This window comes from Eublepharis macularius, chromosome 1 (assembly GCF_028583425.1).
Source record: "Eublepharis macularius isolate TG4126 chromosome 1, MPM_Emac_v1.0, whole genome shotgun sequence".
NCBI lineage: Eukaryota > Metazoa > Chordata > Lepidosauria > Squamata > Eublepharidae > Eublepharis > Eublepharis macularius.
The window spans coordinates 143,908,649-143,933,752 of NC_072790.1; positions in this window are offsets into that span (position 1 = coordinate 143,908,649).

The following is a 25,104-nucleotide window of genomic DNA, read 5'->3' on the forward strand; positions in this document are numbered from 1 at the left end:
CTATGAAGCCCTTTGTTGATAAGCTAAATGAAATCGGTCAAAGGGTTGGCTCAGTTGAGAACGAAGTGAAAACCATTAAAGACGTAGCGTCTGGGGCAGAGCAGTCTGCTCGGGAAAACACAGTACTCATGAAAGCAACAAACAAAGAAGTAAAGCTTTTGGAGAATCAATTGATAGGGTTACAAGTGGATCGTGCTCAGACGGTATTGCGTCTTCAGAATGTGAAGGAGGAGGAAAGTGAAAATTTAAAGGATTTGGTGTCGGAACTTTTGGCGTCATCCGCAAAGGCAACTAAAGAAGAGTTAAAAAGCGATATTCTGGAAGTCCGCCGGACATCTTCAAAATATGCAACAAAGCGTCAGCTGCCTCATGAGATTATTATCGATTTTTCATCTAAAAAGACTCGGGACACCATCTTATATAATTCGTACAATGTGGACTTGGACTTTCTGGGTAACAAGGTTAAGATATTGAAGGACGTTCCATTTTTAGCTCGGAAAAGAAGATTCAAATATAAAAGGTTTGCAGCTCTTCTGAGGAAGCGTGAAATAAAATACAAATGGTAATTTCCGGAAGGTATTTGGTTCAGTTATAAAGACCAGGCCTACAAGATAACATCGGAAGTACAGCTGAGGGACTTTGTGTTTAATCATCAAGAGTTCCAGCAAGGAGAGGATTTAGAAACTGAAGGGGGGAATGGGGAGGAGGGAGTGAGCGCAGCCACTGTAGCTGTTCAGAGAGAGCTGCGACCGAGACGTGGGGGGGGGGGGAGAAGATCTGATCCTGACTGTAGTTCGTATTTTATAAGATCTACCAATCTAATAGCATATTAGAAAGTTTAACTTTAAATAATTGTATTATGAAGGGAATGCAATACTTGTAGATGTAGTGTGTGTTTTTCATATGTTGTTTCTTCCCTTTCCCCCTGTTCCCTTTTCCCCTTTTTGTAGTTTTTGATGTTAGTAATTAAAAATAAAAAAAATTATAAAAAAGGGAAAAAAAGAAAAAGGATAGATCTTCTAAGGAGAGGAGATTTTCCCTACCCAGTCAAACAGGGAGGTAACTCTGGAGAGTGGAAAGATCCCTGGTTGGGTGGGGTTGGAAACTGCCTACAGAGACCTTCAGATTCAGTTAACAATTGAAGGAAAGCACTGGTGTTTGGAGAGAAGTGGACTGGGGTACTAGAAAGTGGGTACCAGCATTTCTAACTCCAAAAGAGAAATATCCAGAGGAGTTAGCCATGTTAGTCTGTAGTAGCAAAATAGTAAGGAGTCCAGTAGCACCTTTAAGATTAATCAATTTTATTGTAGCATAAGCTTTTGAGAGCTACAGCTCTCTTCATCAGATGCATGCTACAGCTCTTTTTGAGAGCTGTGGCTCTCAAAAGCTTATACTACAGTAAAGCTGATTAGTCTTAAAGGTGCTACTGGACTCCTTACTAAAAGAGAAAGAGAATATGAAAACAAAGTACACTAGAGTGTTTGAGGAAAACCAAAGGAACAAAAGCCTCAAAACAGAAGCTTTTAAGTATCTGTGAAGAGAATAAGAAATAAATCTGTGCATGTACTGATTTTACCTCAGATATATACATATATATATGCTGAATTGCTTCAGAAATTTTCATCCCTGATTTCATCTGACCTTAACGCTCTAAAATAAATAAACTAGTTAGTTATTTTTTCATTTTAAAAATGCCTTTTGTACCATTTCTGCTCTTTAAGGACGAGGGAATGTCATACATGACATGAGTTGTTCTTTTATGCCACTGAGTAAACAGAGGGTGATAGTGAGCAACCATTCATTCATTCACAAAATTTATAGCCTGTCTTTTGGCCCAAATGGGGTTGCCAAGACCACTAATTAACGGTAGAGAACTATAGAACACATTCTAAAATTGGCTCATAAAGTAATTCCAGGAAATGCTTTTTAAATGACTTTAAAATTAATTTCAAGTGTTCCTTGAAAAGGGGATTCTCCAGAGTCCAGAGTCACGGGAAGAAGCAGAATGTGCTCTCCTCTGTGGACCCATCAAAAGGATTTGGAAGCTCAAAGGATAGGGGTCTCAGCTCAAAGTGAATTCAGGTATAATGGATGCAATAAATAAATAAAAGCCATGTGTTTTACAGACATCAAGCACTTATCTCAAAATACTTATCTTAAAAATGTTTTTTAAGCACTCAGTCTTGGACTTACCTGGGGCCTCCTTTGTGGCCCATGGGTTAGGGGGTGCTGCTTGCAGTGGCTGTTATCATCCTTAGGACCTGGTGGCTCCCAGATATCTCTGTAGGGCTATTCACACAGTCCCAGATTCAAAATCCCTGGCCAACCAATCAACAGCAGACTAGCCAGTTTATGAGGTGGGTCCTAGCCAGCAGATCTAGAGGGCTAAGTCTTCCCTTTGGTCTACCTGCTGGGAATAAATAGCAGAGACAGCTGAGACCCCAGCACTCTGCTCCTTATTTGGCTTCCTACCCTTTCCACCATTGTTTCTATGATTTATCAGGTTGTTTGTACTGGCTTTTTGGTCTGGAGTTTTCTTTATGATGGTTGTCTTTTGGGATCTGTAGTACATTTTGTGGTAATGGGTTTCTATGTTATGGGCTGCTCTATCTCTCAGCTTTGGGTAGGAGCAGTTTTGGTATTGGGCACAAATCCTTTTGGGGGAAACAGGGCAGACAAGCCTATTTCCCCATATTTGGAAATACCTTTAAGGCATTTGGGGTGGTGCATTGCAGAGACAAGTCCAGTCAGAGGCTATCGGGGCATGCTCACTCCCAGGTGACAGAGGGATCCATACAGAGATTTGAGCCTGTGCGGAATATCATGACCTGTCATCCCAATGTTCCCCCTTCAGCAGGCAGACTGAAGGGGTGAGGGTGTTCATTGGCCAACAGGAGGATAGGCTGATGTTTGGATCCACACCATATGCTTTGCTAAGGCTCCATAAGCTGTAAACAAATGAAGCTGTGGCCTTCTTATTTCCAACAAGTTGTCTCTGTCTCTTTGCCACCTTGACCTCACCCTTTGATGCTGGACCGACAAATATCTGTTTCTCAGTTCAAATGTGAATGAGTATTGGTTGAATATATATGCTGGATTAGAATATTCCTGAGAGCCACTGATCTCAAGTTAAATAGTTGAAACAGAAGTTCTTTGGAATTAATTTCCTCACTGAGGCTTCTTTCTTAACCTTTATGAATAAAAATGTTTGCAATCATCCCAGTTTTTAGTAAATTCAGTACATTAGCACGCTAGATGAGAATACCTCAGACTAGTGTGGTTCCTCTGGGTCTAAAAGAGAGGCTTCAAACATTTTGTCTTGAAACTTAGAAAGTGCTGGAACTCTTTCTTTCTTTTGCAAATTGACTCCCAATTCGAAAAGAAGCAACTAGAGATCAGAGGTGGTCTAGTTTACCAACTAAAAGTCTGAGTTGTAAAACAAAACCCTCAGTTCAGATCTACTTTCAGAAGCTATATCAATTAGACATGGGCACGAACCAAAAAAATTTAATGAAGCAGCGGTTCGTGGTTCGGTGCCAACGACGATCTCAAAGTCGCGAACCGCAATGAACATATTCCATTGCCGAATCGGTTCGCGGTTCGTGGGGTGCGGAACGGCCCCCGTGGCACTTAGAGAGTCCATATTCCCGGGGAGTGTTTTGCAGGCTCTCCTACAGCCATCACTCAAGTTTGGACAAGATTGCAAAAGGGATCTTGGAGTTATACCCTCTCCAATCCAAGGCCCCCAGGAAACTCCCACAAAAATCCAAGCTGAATTATACTCTCAGTCTCTCTCCCCAAAGGCTAGCAAGTGGCAAGCAAGAGCTCTGTCCCACTCCACTGCTTGCTGAAAGTGAAACCCAGCCTGGGAGCCCACAGCTATTTATAAGCACAGGTCCCATTGAGCAACGCAGAAGGTCTGTGTTTGGCCGTCAGAGCTGCCTATCAGGGTTTGCAGGGATGAGATTGGAGTGCCATGGCTACAGAACACCCCCTTCCCCCTCCCTCCCTTGGGTGTCTTCTCCCAACTTGTAACCGCTTTGCAGCTCCGTGGTTGGAAGGAAGACCTGCCGATCAAGGTATGCTGGGCTTCCATTCGGGTTTCCAGGGCGACAGAAGGAGCGCAGACAGAGTTCAGGCATTCCTCTGGCTCCATTGCCAGGGGAATTGATTGCTGGCGCCTGAGTGTCTGCCTTCCCGAACCCGGCTGAACGCACCGAACTAGGCCTCTCCTAAACGCTAGTTCGTTGGCCGTGGACAATCATGAACCACCGGATCGCAAGTGCGCAAGCACCAATTTCATGGGCTTTTGAAGTTCCTAATGCGGTTCGTGCCCATCTGTAATATCAATCCCAAATTATTTGAGGTCAGGACAAGTGTGACACTTCCACACAGCTTGCCTGAACTAGTTAGATCAGTATCTCACTCAGATATACACTGACTTTCTCAGAGGCATACACCGTTTGCCTGATGTAGAAAGAATAATCACTCTCTTAATCATACATGGACTACCCCAGTAGGGATTCTGTTCCCCTGGTGGGGGGTAGGGGATCCCCTACACCCAGCCTCCACACACCCCACCACCACCTCACATGGCCAACAGGGGGAAAGATGTGGAGAATGGGCCAAGAGCCCCACAACATGCTCCCGTGCTTTCCAGAGCACTTTCTTGTTGCACAAGGAAGTGAAATGAAGACTCCCTGCAGGGCTGATTTTTTTCCAAATCAGCCCAGTTCAGGTTGTCTGCTTTGCCCATAATGAATCCTTTCTCTTGGAACAGTAACAAAAAAGTGACCCCTATGTTACAGCTACTGTCCAACCAAATTACACTCCATTCACTCATCCAGCCCCCCTTCTTCTTTCTTCAGAGGCCTGCATTTTAACTAACAGCAACAGCTTTAAAAAAAAACCACATTAGCAAACAGAAATAAAATCTAAACTATTTAAATGCAAAACATTACAAATACTTTGGTTTCAGATGAGATTTTTTTTTAAAACAACCTATTTGAGTTATGTTTCTTGCCCTATCAAATTTAACTTCATTTGGAATTGTCCAAACAGTAACAGTTCAACAGCTGAAATTATTAACATGATGTTTTTCAGTTATGTATGAGAATAATAGTTAAAGCAGTGTGAATGGTAAAAGTAATATAAAGGATGTACTGTATATGAGGTATATGAGCATATGAAATTCTCAAAATCTAAACCTAAGAGTTCATCCAAGATTGATTTGTGGATATATAAATGTCTTGAATAGTTATCATATTTTTGGTCTAGCAATAAAAGGTTCTACTGAAGTAGCTTAAGTATAATAAAAATATATGTTGGTCTACAGCTGTAGAAACAAATGTACTTTTGACAGCATGAACATTACTATCACTTTCTAACTTGAATTTATTATTATTATGGTTTCATTTTTCACTCAATGAAATTAAGAGTCCCTCTGCAAATTGTGAACTTTAAATGAAAAGCACATTAAACTAAAGGCTTCATTGATTCAACTCTTGAAATGATCTAGCCTAAAGAAAGGCCACCCATGTTTTTGTTGTTGTGGTTTAATGAATCCTAATTTATGATTATGCAAAAACCATTCAGGTTCCAATAGGATGGACATGCTTGACATGATAATGTATGGAATACAGATAATTGCAAAACCTATATTCTAGCAACAACAGTAACAATACTTGTGCATTATTGCTTGAATTTTCTTGCTTGAAAATATTATTTGGAGGCTAGACCTAGATGATGCCTGAGGCAATATTTGCCTTCCAAGAGGAGAATAGTCAACATACCTCAGGGGTGTAGGCAACATACCCTAGGGGTGCCTGGCTAGCTGAGGCTAAAGATCTTAAAGTGCTACTAAAAGCTGCCAAAGGTATATGCTTACAACCAAAATTGACCGATGGTCCCCTGTGCGATACAATCAACCCAGTAAGACCAATGCAGAAAATCCTCAATTATTGCTTTATAAAGTGCGAAGTGCTCATGTAGTGAATTTCATATATAGTATGCCCAAAATGTATCAACTTCCAAATACAATAAATAAATATATAAAGAATAAATATGAATATGAAGTAGAATGGCACACAATATCCAACAAATACTTCTAATATATCCCTGTACTATTCCTCGGGGATATATGGAATGAAGTGTGCTTGTAACTTTACTCTAAACGATCCGATAGAAAGTCTTTTGGTGGACAACTGTGAGCAATGTCATTCCAAGTTGTGTATTAATTCAAGCATGCCTTGCTTATATTATTCACACAGTATTATTCATTCATACAGATCGTGTGAAGGCTTTTCACTACCTATCAACAAATTGGTGAATAATAAATGAATGGTAAATAGTAATAAACATAAACTGCATCCGGTTTATTCCATTTTAACTTCTCTTTGTTCATGTTTTCCAAATGTAATAGGACATGAAGACCCAACCAGCCATTATACAACTCCACACCATCCACGTTCCCACAATGGTGGGTGAAAAGGGGTCAGGGAAAACTGCTCTGAAGCCATCCCAACATGCTGCTAGCTTTACTCCTGTTTCATACTCTTTATCAAGGGAGCAGTGTATTTGATTACTAAGTTGTACAAACAAAATGATAATGCATTGCTTGGTAATAAACCATTATGTCTCACCTAAAAATAAAACATGACTTACATCGTAGTATTCACTCATACTCTCCACAGTTCTTTCCATGATGCAAATAGTCTCCCATACTCTTTCACATCATTGAATATTTAAAGAGACTGTCATCAAGATAATTATACATACTACTACAGCACTGCCCTTAAAAGTACATGCCCCCTGGAAAATCTAACTCAAGAGCATAGGTATCAAAACACTAATCATAACATGACAAAGATCCCCCTATATATAGCATGACAAATCAATAGTTTAATTTAGCCCTTGAGGGGCAACTGTGTTAAGTTTATATATCCAGAAGGATTCCCTCCTGAAAAAATCTCTACATATCTCTCAACCTGTTTCGTTTCAAGACCTATAGTACTAAAAATCTGAACTCCCTTATCTCCCAGTGGTGGTCTGCAAAATGCTGTGCAAGCAGAGCCTCCCATGATCTATTTCTGATTCTTGAGATATGTTCTTGTATTCAAACCTTCATTGCTCTCTGTGGAAAAATTATTCGGTTTGATGATATGTCCAGTGGAACTTATTTTAAATTCCTGGCCAATAGCTGCTAGTTCACAAATATTACACCACCTGCAGCATTAATTAGGAGAGGGCATGAGTGTTTTCCAGAGCATGTTTGCCTATTCAGAAGAGGAGAGGGAGAGAACTGTGGTGGCCATTCCCCCTATTTTAGGAGAAACGGCCACTAGTTCAGGCGAGAATTGGAATCTATTATAACTACTACAGAGCAAACAGATCAGAATGCAATGAAATGCCGCTTCACAAAGTTAGTATTATAAGAACAGCAAAATCCCCCAAGGCTTGAGGATGAATAAACCTTCCAGCATGTTCCAGGAGGATGAGGGCTTTAAGTCCCGGTGGGCAGCAATACTCAATTAATATTCATTAGACTTGATGTTGCTGCTCATTGAGATGGCAAAGCGGGAAGCAGACAAACTTTGTGGGGAAATGACTCGTGTAAGTTGCAATTTTAAAGATACAGTGACTGATGATGAGTTTGGGGTGAAGATGAGGAAGCTGGAGAGAGAAGTCAAGGCATTTGAAAACAAACGCAAAGACATTAAAATTAAGAAGTACCATAGAAACTGCCATGATTACGCTGCACAAACAGTTTACCAATGGTGGGAAGATCAAGGGGCATCTGCAAATAAGAGAAAATGTGTCTTGTGGGCTAAGAATTTAGAATGGTTATCAGACTTAGAGACTAAAGAGATCTCTAACCCTGAGACTTCTGGTGACGAGGGCTCATTGGGATGCAGTCTGAGAAGCCTTATGGTAACAAGGGCTGTTTTTTAGGCCAGGGCTCCAAACCCCTGAGGAGAGGGTAGATTTGACATTTAATCTGTTATCAAGACCTCTGATTGTTATCAAGACAACAATTTTTGAATAAAGGATTGGGATTTGTACCTACCCCGAGATACAGTGACTTTAATACTCATATAGACACATTAGTAGTAAAAGGGTACACTATGAATAATTAATGAGGCAATATCACGTCACCGGATGTAATGTAAGCAATGGCGCCCCTCTGTGCCGCCACCGGAAATGACGCCATCAAGCCACGCCGCTGAAAATGACGTGAGCAAGCTGCGCTACATCCCCTGACGACATCGGAAGTGACGCCAGCAGACCATTCCCCCTGCCACATCACCGGAATTGGCGTAAGCTGGCCACCCCCACCCATGACATCATCGGAAGTGAAGGGTATACCATGCATATTAATTAGGCATTTTGCATAATTGCTGTATCATAGGAAGTGACGTGTGCAGGCCACCCCCTCCCCTATTACCTCAGCAGAAGTGACTTGGGAAGGCCACAACCCCTGCAACATAACTGGATCTCCTTTCTCAAACACCACCCACTTCCACGTCAGTGAACTTCCGCCTGCTGCACCCCACCCCGGAAATGGGGTAACCACCACAGGTATTGGCTGAGTATGGCCGTCTGACCCCTCTATCAACACGCCCATTCACCCCCAACCAATAGGATGCTCTTAGACACACCCATACAAGGTGGTTTTTAGGAAAGAAGCCATTTTGTGCTAGCAGACACGCGGCTGGGCTCTTGCTGATAACATGGATACTCCTGTGAGGCCCCTGGAATTTAAGACACCGTTGGCATCTAAGATGTACTTTGGAGAGCTCCTCCCTATGTATTGTACTTTCCGGATCCACAACGGGAAGATTGAGGCAGATGAGCAGGCCAAGTCTCCGGAGCTGGATCTAATTCCCCCTACTAACATAGAAAATCCAATGCTACAAACATGGGGAAACCAGCATGGAATACTGACGGAGTTAACCGCCCCCCCCCTTGCAGATGAAATGGATTTGGGGATACCCAACCCTCTCTGGTGTGTTTTCCAGACCCCTGCTGAGGAGTTTGAGGATGTGGCAGAGGACCAGGAGGAGGATGGACCTTTAAATGAATCTATGGACATAGAAAGCACAGTTCAACACTCACTGGTAATGAGGTAAAACAATATTTGTGTTTGTGAATGGGGTGGCTAATGAGGTTGGGGGGTGGCCTCTGAGGGGCATCTTTGATAGCCTCTTTTGGTTTGAGTTTTGTCTTGTGGCTATGGCGAATTATAAAGGTATATTTGCCTATACGGAAGAACAGAAGAGTCAGATTTTTTCCAATATTCCAGCAGTGTTGGGTGATTATAATGCTCCCCAACCCTCGAAGGAAGACTGGGATACACTAGAATACCTTAAGTGCAAGGTCACTAAGTTCCAACTGCATGCCGCAACCCTGTATGAATATCATAAGGTAGAACAGATCCCTAGGGGTTTGCGTCTCAATAAGCCTCCGGGAATGTTCGCAGACAATGAGGAGTTCAAAACAAGATGGGTGGCCATTTTAAATAAATGTTCATTTGATCTCATGGTGCTCATTGTGGAAACATGTCAACAACATTGTGAGGAGGTCACTAAGGAGGCAGACAGGGTTAGCGAGATATTGAAAGTACAGCATACCACTTCAGAGTATGAGAGTAAGTTAAAGGAATTAGAGAAGTCGGTCCGTGAATTTGAACAAAGGACCAAGGAGATTAAAATTAAAAAATTGAAGAGGGACAGGGCTGATTATGTAACAGGGAAAGTTTATTCTTGGTGGGATTCTTCCCAGACACCACCACCAAAACGTCTTACTTGGGCACAACCATTAACCCGCATCGCGGAATTAGAGACATCAGGGCCCTCAGACGTGGATTCTTCTGGAGATGAGGGATCGAGTCTTAAGACACTTAGGAGTAGAACCATTCCCACTACCCAACAGAAGCCTTTTTTAGGAAGGGGCTTCAGAAAACAATACCAACGGGCGAGAAAGAAAGTTTAATATTTAATCTGTCTAATAGGCTGCTTACGGAGACAGAAACTCGGGTTCTTGAGAAAGGGTTAGGATTTGTACCTACTCCGAAGTACAATTCTTTTCAGATGCAGGTGGATTTATTCAAATTATTTAGACAGATTAAACTCAGAAGATTTTTTGAGGACCAGCCTGATGGGTTGCAACCCCGGGATGGATTTAGGGTAAAGTCCACATTTGTGCCCAATGTATTGGACTCTAGGATCCAGGCTTTTGAACATGTTGTGTTACGGGATATTGTGAGTCTTGAAAGTAAACCTAATAAAGTTTGGTATAACCTGTCACGTGCTGAGTCTGCCGCTTTAAGGGATCTGGAGGGTGATTCTTCAATAGTTATCAAGCCCGCGGATAAGGGAGGGGGAGTGGTTATAATGGATACCACGTCCTATGAGAGAGAGATTCAGAGGCAACTCGCAAATAGAGAGAATTATTTGCCCATTGCAGGCAATCCCACGAATCACATCTTGAGACTTATTAAGGCAGTGTTGGATGAAGGATTAGCTATGGGAGAGATCCCAGATAAGATATATGATTTTCTTTTGAACAAAACTCCCAGGACACCATTATTCTACATACTACCAAAGGTTCATAAGGGTATTTCTCCGCCCCCCGGAAGACCGATCGTTTCGGGATGTGATTCAGTTTTGGACCCATTGGCTCAATTTTTGGATTCATTTTTACAACCGTTTGTTGTTAAATTGCCAGCCTATTTAAAGGACACACACATGTTCATTAAAGAAGTTGAGGGGATGGAGATGGGGAAGGATTGGATTTTTGTCACCATGGATGTTTCATCACTCTACACATCCATACCTCATGATGGTGCTAGGGGAGTTATTGAGAGGTGCTTGCACCAGAGGGAGCATCAAGTACCCAGCACCCCATTTCTTTTACAGTTAGCAGACTTAATGCTGGAGAAGAACTACTTCCAGTTTAAGGATCAATGCTATTTTCAGATCAAAGGGGTGGCCATGGGATGTTCGGCCGCCCCGAGCATTGCAAATCTTTATATGGGACATCTGGAATCAGAATATATTCTGTCTGCTGACGTGAATCCTTTTTATGATAAGATCGCGAAATATTTGAGATATATTGACGATGTGTATGTCCTTTATAAAGATCAAGGGGACGTTAATGCCTTTGAAATGTGGATGAATCATGTGGATTCTAACATCAGATTCACCATGGCAATTGGGACTGCCTGCATTAGTTTTTTGGACGTTGTTACATTTAGGGATACATCGGGTAGGATTGGAGTCAGACCGTTCAAGAAACATACAGACAGAAACTCATACCTAAATTATGAGTCCCACCACCCCAGACACTTGGTCAAGAACATCCCATATGGCCAATTGTTACATTTAAAGAGAAACTCCACCCGCGATAGTGATTATCAAACAGGAAGTAAGGAAATGTGTCAAGCCTTCCAGGATAGGGGTTATCCCCTCAGGATAGTTCAACGAGCAAAGAACAGAGCGGATTCGGCTGTGAGAGAAAGCTTACTAGAATCTGGAGTTAGATCTTCACGACCCACCATTGCGTGCTCCTTAGAATACACAACCCTGGCCATTGATATTAAGCAGACCATTTTACAACATTGGCACATTATATCGGATATAAGGGGGTGCGAATCTCTACCCATCATTGGATTCAAAAAAACCAAGAGCATAGGGGATCGTTTGGTACATACTGCATTTAATCGGAGAGTGGAAAGCAACGATCTTCCCAAGGGGCATTTCGCCTGTGGACACTGCAAGGCGTGTGCGCTTGTTTGGCCACAGGCTGATATCAGAACTGATGGGAGACTGACGGACTTCAAGTGCCATCAATTTTCAACATGTCAAACAGACAAGGTAGTATATGTTATTAGATGTCCGTGTAATAAACTTTACATTGGCAGCACTAATCGTCCAGTACGCATCCGGATCAGTGAGCATGTCTCCAGGATTCGCCATAGTGTTAGTGAAGCACCATTAGTAGAACATTATATGTCCCAGCACAGCGGCTCTGTTTCCTTGGTCTATACAGTTTTGCATGTAGCACGACGTGACGAGCATTTCAATGTCCAACGAGATCTTCTGAGAAGAGAGGCGGAGTGGATCTTCCGCCTCCAGACATTACAGCCTAATGGACTCAATTTGGATCTTAATCTAAACTGCTTTGTGGGATAATTCAGAACCTCACTAGGTTCTACCCTTTCCCCTCCCTCTTCCCTTCCCTCCTTCCCCCCTTCCCCCCTCCTTTTCCCCTTCATTCCTCCCCCTTTCCCCCTCCTCTCCCTCTTTCCCTCCTCCTCCTCCTCCCTCTCCCCGCCTTCCCCTTTTTTTTCTCTCTCTCTCATAGTGAGCTGTGGTATGAGTTTCATGTGCATATTGCTTTAAGTGTACCAGTCATTTCAGAATATAATTAGGGTTGGTGTAGCGAGATTGAGGCGGTCCCTGGAAGTGCGCAGAGTTTCAGCACGTGAAAGAGTTTGTGGGAGAGTCGGGTGAGTGTTTGGGAATTGGAGAGGTGGTTTGGTAAGGATTATGATGGCAGATGCTGCATTTTGCCTTTGTTTATTGTATAGAGAAATACCATCGTGGTAGGAGAAACCATGCCCCGTGAGGAAGTGCTCATGAAACAAGCTTGAGATACCCGGAGGCTTGTCGGGCGGGGAGGTCCCCCTCGGGGGCTCCCGGTTGCTGTTCTCCACCTACACATTCCATTCTCCTCCCAGTCTTCCAGCTCCTTTCCACTTTGTCCGGAGGGACTTTTCATCTGCCCCCGCGGTTTCAGCGGGAATCCTCAGTGTACTGACTGAAGACAGCTCATAAGAGAACTCTTGGGATTCTTCCCTTTTCTGAGGATACACATGCTACTCGGTGTTGTAACACCTTGCTGTGTGTGATTGATTGTGATGATATTATAGTGATTATGATGTTTTAGAATTTCACATGTTGTATTCACTCTTGTATATTACTTTCAAATTCACTAAATTATTTTTGTGAACATTGTGTGAAGAATTTAGTTCACTGCATCAGTGCTCATTTGTGTTTTTTGGCAAGTTTGGGTGGGTGAGCATCTTTGATAGCCTCTTTTGGTTTGAGTTTATAGTTGGTTTCAATACAGACAGATAAGGGATCTTTATAAATCGGACTGTTCAAGGGGAGGAATAAGAATGGAAAATACAGAATTGGAAGAAGTAATGCTACAAGAAGGCAAGAAACAAATCTCAAAGATCTATAAGATACTTCTAAAATGGTACACTGAGGATGAAACAGTGAAAGTACAGATGGTGAAGTGGGCAATAAATTTTCATAAAGAAATAGCAATGGAGGCATGGGAGCACTTGTGGAAGAATACAATTAAGATTACAACGTGTACGAATATTAAAGAAAATGTATACAAGATGATATACAGATGGTACCTAACACCGAAGAAAATTGCGCTGGGGAACGCTAAAATGTCAGATAAGTGCTGGAAATGCAAAAAGCACGAAGGATCATTCTACCATATGTGGTGGACTTGTGAAGTAGCGAAGCAGTACTGGGGAGATATAATAGAAGTAATTAATGAGGTGTTACAAACCCAAATAAATAAGAACCCAGAACTGCTGCTATTAAATTTGGGAATGGAGAATGTTCCAGTGCAAAATAGAACATTGTTATTTTATATGACAGCTGCAGCAAGATTACTGTATACGCAGAAATGGAAAGTGCAAGAAGTACCTACTGTAGAGGACTGGATTTACAAATTGCTGTACATGGCAGAGATGGATAAAATGACAAGAAAACTTAAAGACCTAGATCCGGGACAGTATTTGGCGGACTGGGCGAAACTGAAACAATTTTTGGAAAAAAAATGGGTTGTGAAAGGAGAACTGTGGCAGTTTGAGAACTTTTGAAATAAGACATTTTAAATTTTAAACAGAAGAGAGAAGTGACTTTACCATTAAGAATTTATATCTATTTTAATCTAAGCTTGGATTATAATATAGCAGAAGAGGGATGAAATTTAGAACTGATTTTTTAAAGAATAAGATAGGGAGGTTATGATAAGTAATACCTTTATCAGAGTATATGAATAAGGGAATAGTTAAACAAATATACTGATGGGGCATACTATATATACTATGATGTTGGTAGATTAGATTGTATATTATATAATGAATGTGCAGTATGGTGCTGTGGGCGGTGCCACATTGGTGGCAGGGTGCACAGTAGGGGTGTTAATACATATTATAATGACAATAGTATATTTGATAGAATATATGTTTAAAAGAAATAGAATATATTTAAATTAAGACTTTTGTTATATATTATATTATATTATATTATATTATATTATATTATATTATATTATATTATATTATATTATATTATATTATATTATATTATATTATATTATATTATATTATATTATATTGGTCTATATTGAGGGGTATAAGATTTATACTATAGTGATAGTATAATTGATAGATGTATATTATACTGATAGAATATTTGATAGTATAATTGATAGAAGCATGCTATATTGATAGGATATTTGATATATATGGTAGAATACCTGGAAAAAAATTAGAATGTGCTTAGACTAAGGGAATTATCAAGTGATAAGAGGGGGTAAGGGTTGGAAAGCTGTTGGAAGTCGATAGAGAGGGGGGAGGAAAAGGGTGGGGGATAGGGTTAATTAGATATTGAGGGAATGTATGTATTGAATTTGGAAAGTATACTCACCAATAAAAATTTTCTTAAAAAAAAAAAGAGAAGAGGATTTGAGCTTATAAAGCCCCATGTAAAAATGCAGCTCGAAATATTGCTAAAGATGTTGTGGGGCATGTTTCTGAAGCAGTTCTGAATAAAATGAGCCCACTTATACCACAAGAGGGGTCAGGCCTCATGTATCTTAAAAGGCAACGAGGGCTTAAAAGAAAAGCCTCACGTGTTCCATTAACAGGCCCTCCACACCCCTTTAAAAGAAAAGCTGTAAAGCGCCGTGGGCCTCAGAAGCGGAAGGCAAAGAGAAGTGCAGGGAGACAGCCTCCAACCCCTGGAGACATATTTTAAGTAGCAATGGCTTTTATTCACAGCAGCTCAGAAGAATGCACCAAATCAGAACTAGACCTGTTCCAAATAGCCCCTACGCAAATGAGCATCGAGAGGTGTCTATTTATTGAATTCCCACCCCTGGCGGCTTTGTCAGAATCAGCACCACTGGACTTTTTCATCGCGGGAAATGGCGAAGACTACATGGATTTAAACAACACTCTACTTTACCTGTGTTACAGAATCGTGAAAGATGATGGTACAGACCTTGACAGAAATGCAAGGGTAAGTCTGGTGTGTCAGATCGGTGGCTAAATAATAGTTGTGATCCAGACTACCTTCTGCAATCAGACAAGAGTCTGTTGTTTTCAAAAGATTTACTGAAAAAGGCAACCATTATAGTCCACTGGCCAAGATTCAATATCCTGGCTGGTACACGTGTATTGTTACGAATGATAGGCAGAGAACAAGGTACAGAGTATCAAACCCCAGCAGGCCCCAACCTCCCCCCATAGTTCTCAAAACAAGCCGCTTGAGGCTGAGAAAGTGAAAGTTTCTCGTTGCTGGAAAAGCTGTAGTCAAAACATTCCTCGTCTGTGAGATAGCTGCTAGGGAACGTCTTGGCACCTGTAAGAGAAGCACTCAGAATACTCAAAGAATTAAAATAGAGTCTCTTTGGTTATAACATAGAAGAAAGCATTCTGAACCTGACATGGTGAACTACCCGATGGCCTCTATCTTTAGCCAGCTGGACGTGACTCTGGGAGACCGCCTCATCAGCCAGAGTAACAACTGCTATCCTTACAGAGCCTTTATAGAATCAGTGCTCAATTATAGTGAAGACACACTACCCTCCAATTCTCTGCAGGCCTGTTTTACAAAGATACACCTGGACATCATGAATCAACTGCCCTGGATGGAGATAACAAAGGGTTTGTTAAAAGAGCAGCCCTGACTGCTGAAAGCAAAAAAATAGACCTGCTGGGGCGCCTCCACAGTGATCTGTTTTTTCAAGAAAAGCTGCTGGTAAATGGAGTTGATGTCAAAATTAAACTGACACGCAGCAAAGATGCCTTTTGCCTCATGACAGATGGTCCAAATAGGGGGTGCAAATTACAAATCTTGTCTGCTTCCCTTTTTGTGAAAAAAGTAAGAGTAGCTCCTGGTGTCCGTTTAGGCCATGCAGAAGCACTCTTTACAGCTAATGCCAAATACCCTGTGGATCGCGTGGGCATGAAAGTGTTTAGCATCCCCGCAGGGAGCTGTGTCAGCAACCAAGAGAATTTGTTTTGGGGGCAATTACCCAAGCTTTTAGTTATAGGACTGGTAGATAACGATTCCTTCAGCGGGGCCCATAATAAAAACCCATTTAACTTTAAGCATTATGACATCAATTTTGTGGCACTGTACCTGGATGGCGAGCAAGTACCTGCTAAACCTCTACAACCCAACTTTGAAGATGGAAACTGTGTGCGGGAATACATGCATCTGGTTCAGGCGGCTGGTAAACATATGAAAGACAGATCTTTGTTAATTAACCATGAGGAGTTTGCTCAGGGCTACACGCTGTTTGCATTTGACCTGTCTCCAGATCAGGAATGTGCGGACTACTACTCCTTGATTAAAACTGGTAATCTGCATGCTGAAATACGTTTTGCCAATGCACTGCCTAACACCGTTAACATGACTGTCTATGGGGTTTTTGACAACGTTATTGAGATAAATCATAGAAAAAACGTTTTATTTGACTATATGTAACATGGATACCCTACAGCTGACATCTGTGTTATCTACAAGCCCTCACACCAAAAAGACTTTCCTTGGAGTGTTTCCATCTGACTGGCTCCCCAAACAGAGATTGCATCGAAGGCCTGTGAGCCTAGTGGTGAATACTCACCCCCACAACCTCCCTGGAGAACACTGGCTTTCCATATACTTGACAGTGGATGGGTGTGGTGAATTTTTTGACTCTTATGGACATCCTCCCGACAGCCCCCTGTTTCCCAAAACCATTGTGAAATTTTTGCAAAAAAATGCCAACAAGACTGCATTCCAACCCAGACAGCTACAGGCTGATGACTCAGTGGTCTGTGGCTATCACTGCATATTTTTTCTACAGCTGCGCAATAAAGGACTTTCCTTTGATCAGATCCAAGAACTGTATTCTGATGACTTAGCTCAAAATGATCTAATGGTGGAAGAGTTTGTAAAAAAGAAGGGCATGCCCAAACTTGTTCCAAACCTCTTTGTGCAACCCCAGGCATGTGTATCTTGCAACGAATTCCACAACAATATTGTATTTCAATAAAGTGCCCCCATGTGGGCTTAAAATGTGATTTTTGTCTGTCTGTTTTGTTTAAACAAACAAACACAGAATAAATTTTAAAAGGAACATTTTTATTTTAAAGCATTACAAATTTATCCATGCAGCTGGCAAGCTGCCTCTTTGTTTTGTAGAAGCTCTACGAAAATGGGCCGGCATCTCTTTAGAGGAGACAGGGTTCTTTAGATGCTCGAAAGCTTGGCGATTAATCGGGTTTCCCACCACAGAAGATGGAACATTCAGTTCAGCCATGGCCTTCATGAAAGCATCCCAGCCTGTGGGTATGCGATGGCTAGGCAGGGTGTGTGTTTGAGTAACCCCCTTCACCAAGTCCAGCATACTGGAGCCTTGGATATTTTCTCCTTTGTACACAAAGGCTCCACGGTCATCCCAAGAAGAAACACTTTTGTTTTGTCTCATTTTGTTTAACAGCACCTTTGCATGTTTCTTATATCTAGCAGGCAAGGGGTCTATTATTTCTTGGAAGACAGCATCAGGACTTTTAGGGGTTTCTACAGAGGAATCCTCTGTAGAAACAAAGTCTGAAACGCACTTTCCACCCTTAAATTCCCAAGAATCACATTCCTCTAGCCCCATAGCGAAAATGTAATTTGTGATATGTATTCCGGATTCCTGTGTACATTCAAAATCATAAAATATATATTTGCTTGTTATTTTAGTTTCTTTAATTGGGGGCATGTAGCAGCGGTGGCTGTTTATATCCCCAACGGGCTCTTTGCACTGCTTACACCACCGCACCCTGCATGTGTGCTTCTTTGGAGCATAGGCACGGCATGAATTGCAAAATATTTTAGCTGTACATGTTGCCAAATTCATGTGCCTTTCCAAACAGGACCTTGATTTGCAATATATTTTACAAGTAGGGCACCTTTCCTCCTGCTGAACAACACATTTTGGCTCCAAACATAAGCGGCACCAATACTTGCAGGTGTGTGAGTGGCTATAAACATTACCACAAACAGAGCAATAATTTTTCTGGCTGAATGCCATAGAAGTGATTTTCATAAAGCAGTACAAAGTATGTTTCAGGATGTATGGGATCCCCACTTCTAAAGATTTCCCAACCTTTGCCCCCATTGATAACTACTCCTATATTCACCTTTAAATGTTTCGCAAACGTGACCACATCAGATAGTAATATTTTTTTATCCTCTGAAATTCCTAGTTCTGTATACAAATTGCGGTCTCTTTCTGATAATTCCGGAATGGTGAGCATCCTCTCTGACATAACCGCCAAGAGACTACCCCCAAAGCACAAGTTACTATCAGTGTTGCTTAGATCAACTAAATGCTGTTTTTTCTTATGGATTACCTCACTATAGAGGATAGTGCTTATTACCCGCCTTCCCCTCCCACCCCTGTTTCTAATTACTGTCATGACTAGCCGCAGGCTTCTATGAAGGTGGATTTCCGCATTACTTTGCATAAGATTGGACATCTGGTTTATGAATTCCTCGGCAGGGAAGTCTCCAACCGGCATTCTCACTGAGCGAAGAGGATTACTTAACCCCCCACCCTCAAGATGGAGCTGTACTAAATCACCCTCCTGGACTCTAGCTCTCATCTCATCAAGAAGGCCCTGAATGGATTGACGAATTGCCTCCTGCACAAGTACTGGGTGGTTTAACTGTTCCAAGTTTACAAATCTGAAAAGTTCTACATATTGATCCATTGGCAAGCATCGCAATTGTCGTTCCCACTGCCCCACCCTTTCTAAGTAAACTTTGGGTGGATCATTGTTGGGGGACAATTCTTGGGGGCTTTCATCAATGGAGACAGCAGCACTGTCATTTGCCAGATGGGCAATAGATGGGTGGTTTTCTTGCGGAAGTAATTCCTGAGGGTATTCTTCAGGGGTGGCCCATATAGGGCTAGCTGCAGTGTCAATTGATGTATGGGGGGTGGCTGGTGGGGATTCTTGTGGAGGTAATTCTAGCGGGTTTTCTTTAGGGGGTGCTGTAGTTCCATTTGCTGAATGGAAGGTAGTTGGCGCCTCCTCTGAGATGAGGTGACAAAAGCAGCTGCTGACTCACCAGCGAGCGGAGTTGGCACCCGGGGCCGGACAGAGTGGAGGCGGGGAGAAGAGTAGAGGCGGAGCATCCATCCCGCGAAGGTCCAGCCGCGTGGTCATAGCCATTGTTGTTCGAGCATCTGCAGCAGCAAGATTCAGGTAAGGAGGCAGATGCTCGGGTGGGGGGAGGGGCAGCCTCCTCTGCCACCTAGGGTGAGGAGCGGTCCTGGGAGGGGGTTTTTCCCCTGCCCCCAGCAAGGAGGCCTCTGGCAGGGGCCTTGCCGGGGCCTCTGCCCCGGCGGGTCTCCCTGGGCGCTGGGTGGCTTGCCGCCACCGCGGATGGCCCCCGGCGGGCCCGCGGCTGGCTGGGGGGCGTCTGTGGGGGGACCGGCCGCCGCCCTGCGGACTGCCGCGGCCGTGGCTGGCCCGCAGCGAGGCCTCAGCCCATGCGGGGCCTTCTGGTTCCTGCCGCCGGGCGGGCCGCCGCTGCCTGGGCCGGCCGGCGGCCAGGCGCTGCTGCTGCGGCCGGGCCGGGGCCAGGCCGGGGCCGGGCGGGGGTCCTTCTGCGGCGGCGGTGGCCGGCCGGCCCGTGCGCCACCGGAGCCGGCCCGCGACTGGGGCCTTCTTTGCTGTGCCGGCCCGCGGCTGTGCCGCGGCCCGGCGGGGACCTCCCGTGGCCCAGCGGGGGGGCATTCTTTGCCGGCGGCGCTGGGAGGGCTGCCCGAGCGCCGCCTGTGCTGGGCCGCGTCCGGGCCGCAGCCCGGCGGGGGGGGCCTTCCGCGGCCTGGCTGAGGCCTGCTTCGCTGCGCCGGCCCGCGGTTAGGCCGCGGCCCGGCGGGGACCTTCCGCTGCCCGGCGGGGGGCCTTCTTTGCCGGCGGCGCTGGGTGGGCTGCCCGAGCGCTGCCTGTGCCGGGCTGCGGCCGGGCCGCGGCCCGGCGGGGACCTTCCGCGGCCCGGTGGGAGCTCGCGGATCCCATTTGTGGGTCCCCGGGTTGCCATGGATGCACCTAACCTTAAGTCAGCACGAGACCTGCCGGAGGTGGTGGCGGTGAAGATCAACAAGGAAGTGCAAGCAGGGCGCGTGGCGGGCCCATTTGATTCACCCCCCGTGAAGAATCTGAGAGTGTCCCCGCTGGGGGTGGTCCTAAAGAAGACACCGGGTGAATACAGGCTGATTCACCACCTATCATACCCAAAAGGAGCATCAGTTAATGAGGCGATACCACCAGAGCTGTGCACGGTGCGCTACGCATCATTCGACCACGCCGTGAACTTGGTGCGGGCCTGCGGCAGGGGCGCCCTGATGGCCAAGTGCGATATACAATCAGCCTTTCGGCTGCTCCCAGTCCACCCGGAGGACTGGCCCCTACTGGGGTTCAAGTTCCAAGGCAAGTGGTATATGGACAAGGCCATGCCTATGGGGTGCGCGATCGCCTGCGCAGCGTTCGAGACCTTCAGCACATTCTTGGAGTGGGCGCTAAAAGACCTGGCGCGCTCCCCATTTGTCTCGCACTACCTGGATGACTTTATCATGTCAGGGCCGGGGGGCGGGGGGGAGTGCCGCAGACTCCTGGGGCTATTCCAGGGGCTGGCAAGAGAGTTGGGCGTTCCACTGGCCCCAGAGAAGACCGAAGGCCCTACCACCTGCCTGTCTTATCTGGGGATAGAGATAGATTCAGCGAAGGGAGCATGCAGGCTGCCTCCGGAGAAGCTGAAAGACCTACAAGACAAGACCCAGTCCATGCTCAAAGCCAGGAAGAAAACGCTGAGGGAGGTGCAGTCCCTGCTGGGTAGCTTGAACTTTGCATTCCGGGTTGTTGCCCCAGGGAGACCATTTTGCGCTCGGTTAGCCAGAGCAACGGCCGGGGCATCGGAACCGCACCATCACATCAGGATAACGAAGCAACTGAAAGAAGACCTACGGGTCTGGGACGCCTTCTTGAGGGATTACAACGGTGTGTCCTGGTGGCGGGACCCGCTCGAGGCGGGGGCTTCTTTGCAAGTGCACTCCGACGCGGCAGGAGGCGCGGGATTTGGAGTGTACTGGGGAGGCCGGTGGTGCGCCCGAAAATGGCCTGAGGCATGGCGGAGTGGCAGCATCCTGTGGGACCTTACGTTCCTGGAGCTCTTCCCCATCCTGGTGGCAGTAGAGCTCTGGAAGGAACAGTTCAGCAGCAAAAAGGTCCTCTTTTGGTGCGACAACCAGGCAGTGGTTCGAGTCGTGAATAGACAGTCATCACGCTCAGAGCGCGTCATGCGCCTGGTTCGCAGGCTGGTACTCCGGTGTTTGCAGCACAACATTGTTTTTGGGGCTAAGCACATACCAGAAGTGGACAACGACATAGCAGATGCTCTTTCTCGATTTCAGGAGGACAGGTTTCGGGACCTAGCACCAGATGCGAGGCAACACCCAGAGCTCTTCCCGGAAGAGCTGTGGGAGCTTGGGAACAACGAATAGTGCAGGGAGTGTTGGAGTCGCTGGCGCCGGCGACCAGGCAAGCCTACAGGTCCGCGATCACTGCCTTCATGACATTCCTCTCAGAAAGACCTGACCAGGCACGGGTGGACATACCAGAAGCGGCCCTGCTGGAGTACCTGGCTCGGATGGATGAGGCAGGGTATGCACCCAAGACCATCAAGACGCATGTGGCGGCCATCTCGTTCTTTTGCAGAGCGACGGGGAGGGCAGACCCGACGGGCAGCTTCCTGGCTCGCAGGGCCGTGGCGGGTTGGGCCCGCCGGGAGCCTCCGCGCAGGGACTCCAGGCGGCCCATTACAGTCGAGGTCTTGCGGGTGCTGCTGGGGCAGCTGAGGGGGACTTGTCACTCCCCTTTTGAAAGTTTACTGTTTACGGCGGCCTTCAGCCTCGCCTTTTATGGGGCCTTCCGCGTTAGTGAGCTAGCGGCTGCCTCTGCTGGAGATCGGTCCAACAGGGCCTTAGCACGGGACGACGTTAGGGTCATGGGGGCCGAGCTCCGGATCAGGGTGCGGCGGTCCAAGACCGACCAGCTGGGGCGTGGATCGTTGGTACAGCTCCAGTCAGCGGGGCAGGGGGCCCCGTGCCCTGTTCGGGCGGTAAGAGCCTACCTAGACAGGCGCCCGGCCATCTCAGGTCAGCTCCTGGTGCACGCCAACGGCAGGCCACTCACGAGGTATCAATTTGCAGCAGTGTTGCGAACCAGCCTGCGAGCGGCGGGCTTCCCACCAGAGGCCTACGGGTCCCACTCATTCCGCATAGGGGCCGCAACCACAGCAGCAGACGTGGGCCTGTCCGCTGACATGATAAAACACCTGGGCAGGTGGAAATCCAGAGCCTACTTAGGGTATGTCAGGCAGGGCAGTACTAACATATGTGATTAAGTTACAGGCACGGCGACCCTGCTGCGGAGAGGCTGCACGACGACAGACTGGCGCGAAAACATCGAGAGCAGCGCGGGCAGGGGGTCGAGAGTGGGCCCCCTGGAGGACCCTGGCGGAGATCACCAGGGCTGTCATGCCGGTCGCCTCTGGGGGCCAGGGAGGAATTTTTTCCCGCAAGGGGCCAAATTGGCCGAGGCCACTTGGGGTTTTTCGCCTCCCTCTGGTCATCGAAGTTAGGACCCCAGGAGTAGGGATGGCTCCACCTTTGTGGTTACAGCAGCTGGAGCGTTGGCGGGGAGGGAGGCCTGTGGCCTGCCTCCGGTGGCGGTATTTTAGGGCATTGGGCTGGATCCCAACAGGGTGAGCGGGCCTGCGAGCTGCTCACCCCGACGGATTTGGAGGCAAGGGTCACCAGGCGGAGCCGGCGACGGAACAGCTCGTGCCGAGGCGCCAGCGGGAGGCTGGCGGGTGATGCATCGGTTCGGCAGCAAGGCCTACGATGCCAACGGGGATCCAGCCCAGATGCTAGGCCAATGCTCCATATAGCTGTAATCAATAAAGTTGTGGCCATTTTATAACCCACGCAAGTGTCTGGTGTGCTTATTGAGCCGCAACGCAGTTCGATGTAGCCCCTGGGTGACAAAAGCAGCTGCTGACTCACCAGCGAGCGGAGTTGGCACCCGGGGCCGGACAGAGTGGAGGCGGGGAGAAGAGTAGAGGCGGAGCATCCATCCCGTGAAGGTCCAGCCGCGTGGTCATCGCCATTGTTGTCCGAGCATCTGCAGCAGCAAGATTCACCCTCCCACCCTCCGCATTTTCAGAGCTATTGAGGGGGCTCTGTCACAACTTTATGGGTTGGCGGTATTTTAGGGCATTGGGCTGGATCCCAACAGGGTGAGCGGGCCTGCGAGCTGCTCACCCCGACGGATTTGGAGGCAAGGGTCGCCAGGCGGAGCCGGCGACGGAACAGCTTGTGCCGAGGCGCCAGCAGGAGGCTGGCGGGTGATGCATCGGTTCGGCAGCAAGGCCTACGATGCCAACGGGGATCCAGCCCAGATGCTAGGCCAATGCTCCATATAGCTGTAATCAATAAAGTTGTGGCCATTTTATAACCCACGCAAGTGTCTGGTGTGCTTATTGAGCCGCAACGCAGTTTGATGTAGCCCCTGGGTGACAACCACCAGCCATGTGTTGATTTGGCTCTTTAGCCCTCTGTCTTTTACTTATCAGCTTTAAAATGGAAGCACTGCGTTTTGGACAGGAATTAATATGTTTAGCATTATTTAGGAGTTTAAGTATCACTCTTTTCCATAAGTTTTTGAATTTCAAAGATTTGCTTTTCCTCCAGTATGGGGTCAGGTGAGCCTTGACCCGGCCTGCCCCTTTTTGCTTGAATCCCCCTCGCTGCACATTTAGATTTGAGATTTTTAGATTTACTGCATTGCCAACTGCGGTAGCCAGTGCCTTGATATCTTTATAACCTAGCCTATCCAAATTACTATGTAACAGCGCAATGTTATCACATATAGCTTTAACAGCCGCAGTAGTATCAGAGATTTTTAGATTTACTACATTGTCAACTGCAGTAGCCAGTGCCTTGATATCTTTATAACCTAGCCTATCCAAATTACCATGTAACAGCGCAATACTATCACATATAGCTTTAACAGCCGCAGTAGTATCGGAGATTTTTAGATTTACTACATTGTCAACTGCGGTAGCCAGTGCCTTGATATCTTTATAACCTAGCCTATCCAAATTACCATGTAACAGTGCAATGCTATCACATATAGCTTTAACAGCCACAGTAGTATCAGAAATGTCAATTTTTGGTTTCTTGCAGGTGGCATTGAAGACCCACCCTTTTGTGTCTGTTTAAAGTCAGTTTGGTGTACGTGTTTTCTTTTTGATTTACCGCATGCTTCTGGCTTGGTTGGGTTTGCCAATCCTTTCTTGCTGGTTTGTTGTATGGTGTGCGGGTTTGAAAGCCTGCTGGCAGGTTTCTGCTGCTGGGTCACATTGGTGCGCTGCAACGGAGAGCTCTGGTTTGAGGACCTTTTAGGAGAGTCATGGTCTGTATGGAGATAACTTTAGTAAACCTTGAGAATAGCATTTCAGAAGCCCCCTAGTTTGTCAAAAAGCCTCAAAATTGTGTTCATTGTGAATAATTAAATATACCTGCTTGTGTTTTTTTATGTTTCATAGTGCTCCAAAGAGTCAGCTGTGGAGCTATATTTTTTTCTTTAGAATTGCGGCACAAGCATGGCTTTGATGCCCCCTCATCATCTCTTCCACTTTCAGGATGGTTATGCTGAACGAAACAGGAGACAACAAACCATAG